This window comes from Citrus sinensis, chromosome 8 (genome assembly GCF_022201045.2).
Source record: "Citrus sinensis cultivar Valencia sweet orange chromosome 8, DVS_A1.0, whole genome shotgun sequence".
Taxonomy (NCBI): domain Eukaryota; kingdom Viridiplantae; phylum Streptophyta; class Magnoliopsida; order Sapindales; family Rutaceae; genus Citrus; species Citrus sinensis.
In genome coordinates, this window is record NC_068563.1 from 5,520,209 (window position 1) to 5,523,380 (window position 3,172).

At 29.8% G+C, this 3,172-nt stretch overlaps 1 non-coding gene across 1 annotated transcript; it reads left to right on the forward strand.

Annotated features, from left to right (window-relative positions):
* Positions 1 to 1,763: 1,763 nt before the first annotated feature.
* Positions 1,764 to 1,849, forward strand: TRNAY-GUA (transfer RNA tyrosine (anticodon GUA)). Its single transcript is given in 2 exon segments — positions 1,764 to 1,800; positions 1,814 to 1,849. It is a non-coding gene; the product is annotated as a tRNA-Tyr (tRNA).
* The last annotated feature ends 1,323 nt before the right edge of the window (positions 1,850 to 3,172 follow it).

Below are 3,172 nucleotides of genomic sequence, written 5' to 3' on the forward strand. Positions count from 1 at the left end.
TGGAGGGTCAGAGTTTACTGTTAGGGGCTATGTGGATTCAGATTTTGCAGGAGACCTTGATAAAAGGAAATCCACTACTGGTTATGTGTTTACACTTGCGGGAGCAGCTGTAAGCTGGGTTTCGAAACTGCAAACCGTTGTGGCTTTATCTACAACAGAAGCAGAATACATGGCAGCTACACAAGCTTGCAAGGAAGCTATCTGGATACAAAGATTATTGGAGGAGCTCGGGCACAAACAACAGAAAATTCCTGTGTTTTGTGACAGTCAGAGTGCCTTGCACATTGCAAGGAATCCAGCTTTTCATTCCAGGACAAAGCACATAGGAGTTCAGTATCACTTCGTTCGAGAAGTAGTGGAAGATGGAAGTGTGGATTTACAGAAAATCCATACGAAGGAGAACCTAGCAGATGTTTTGACCAAGCCGATAAATACTGATAAGTTTGTCTGGAGTAGATCCTCCTGTGGCCTAGCAACAACGTAGGCAACATGATTATGGCGAAGCAGAAAGGATAGTGTGGAGATTGATTGCTTTTCACTCTAATCTCCAAGTGGGAGAATGTGGAAAATAGCACCACCTTTTCTAGAAGGTGGCACCACTTTTCCCTGTTTTGAATGCGGCTGTTGCTGCATTCTTTGAAACAAAGAAAACAAAAGAAGAATGGAGGATGAGGAGTCGTAATCTAGAAGCTGTAAATGTTTGAAGAAGAAATATGAAGTTAGAAAAAGAGATGCCGGGCCAAAGAAGGAAAAGAAAAGAAAAATTAATAAAATAAAAATAATAATTAAATATTAAATGAACAGTAGCCAATTTTTGGCTATAAAAACGCTGGCTCCCTTCATTTGTAAATCATCGAGTTCTTCAGTTCTTTTCTTTATTTAGAGAGGATTTTTAAGAGTTATAGTGATTTGAGAGTTTGGGTGTATTGGGGTTTTGGGAAGTGAGCTAAAATACTACAATACTTGTAACTCCTTTTCACTAGTAAAATATTTCCTTCTGTCTTCGCCCGTGGATGTAGGCTAAAAGCCGAACCACGTAATTTCTGGTGTCCTCTATTGTGCTTGTTCTTTATTTTATTTCCAATTTCATTTTAGCTGCGGTCCTGCTTCACCCACCAATTTCCTAACACCACACACATAACAGTAAAATGAAAATTACAACACTTCAATTCCAAACACATATTGAGTCAAAATTAGGAGAAAAATCACATCAAATTGGGTTAAGTAAGATATAAAAATTTACTTATATAAAGCAGGAACTAATAAGTTGATAAAAATGGGCAATATTTTTAATTGAAATTAATCATTAGGCAATATTAATTGTAACATTTGACTGATGACTGACGAATTAATTCGTACATGTTTTTACAGAAATGGCAATGGTGGAAGCAAAACTGTGCCAGAAGCGAAGCAAGACATGGTCAGGATTCTGTGGCAGCTCACCAAACTGTGACAAGCAGTGCAAGGAATGGGAGGATGCAAAGCATGGTGCCTGCCACTTCGATTTCCGTGGTTTTGATTGCTTCTGCTACTTCGATTGCTAGGCATATCACTAGCAGCTGTGCCTGTACGCAAGCTGCCTTTTCATTTGCTGCTTTGTGTGTGCTTTGTCCTTTGAAAGAATATTAAACTATATAAGTAGTTTCGAAATAATGAAATAATCAAATGTTAATTTTGCTAGCCAAACATGATTCTCACTGGTTTATTACACTGTTTTCTTAGACTCTAATAGATGTTAATTAATTAAAGCCTTTTGTCATCAGCCGACCTTAGCTCAGTTGGCAGAGCGGAGGACTGTAGTAGTGAAGCTGTCATCCTTAGGTCGCTGGTTCGAATCCGGCAGGTCGGATGTTTTACACTTTACTCTTTTTTTTCTACACAAAAATAAAAAAAGACAAATTGGGTTAAGTTCAACTAAAAAAATCATTGAAAATAAACTCTCATGTTGCGTTTACTTCATGAGAATAGGAATGAGAATGTGTTGGAATGTCATTGATGTGTTTACTTGGCAAAATAAATGGGAATGTGAATGAGAATCAATTAACCAAAATACCCATAATATTAATAATTAATAAAAATAATTAATTTATCATTATTAACAATATTATCATTATTGTTGTTGTTGTTGTTGTTATTATTATTAAAAATAATATTAACAATAATTAATAATAACTAAAATAATAAATTTAATAATAATAATAATAATATTATTATTATTATTATTATTATCCTTATTAACATTTATTATTATTATTATTATTAAATTTTATTAACTTTATTATTTTAGTTACTGTTAATTATTGTTATTATTATTTTTATTAATATTATCATTAATAACATTTATTATTATTATTATTATTATTATTAGTATTATATTTTATTAACTTTATTATTTTAGTTATTATTATTACTATTAATATTATTTTTATTAATATTATCATTATTAACATTTATTTTTATTATTATTATTATTTTAATTAATATCATTTTTATAATAATATTTATACATGTATGTAGATAATGAAAATTACATTATTATTATTAAATTTTATTAACTTTATTATTTTAGTTATTATTAATTATTGTTATTATTATTATTATTATTATTATTAATAACAACAACAACAACAACAACATTAATAATGATAATATTGTTATAATTATAAATTAATTATTTTTATCCTTATTTTTATTGTTAATAATGATAATATTAATAAAAATAATAATAACAATAATTAACAGTAACTAAAATAATAAAGTTAATAAAATTTAATAATAATAATTATTATTATTATTATTATTAATGACATTTAAAATAATAAAATTATTTGTGATTTGAATAAGGTAATTTAAGAAATATGAAAAAATTAGAAGGATAGAAAAGTAAATTTATGTTTCATTCTCATTCCCATATTTTCATTCCCAACCCTCCCATGGGAATAAAATTCCCATTCTTTATTCCCAAATTATGTAGGATCCACACAATTTATTCACATTCCCAAAGTCATTTTTGTCAAGTAAACATAACTTTGATTCCTATTCCTCCATTCCCATTCATCATTCCAAGAAGTAAACACACCATCAGTAATCTTCCACCTTAAGAATAAGGAGAGAAGTTGATAAGAGTTTGCCACCAAGATACATTCTATGAGGTCGAGATACGTATTATGAG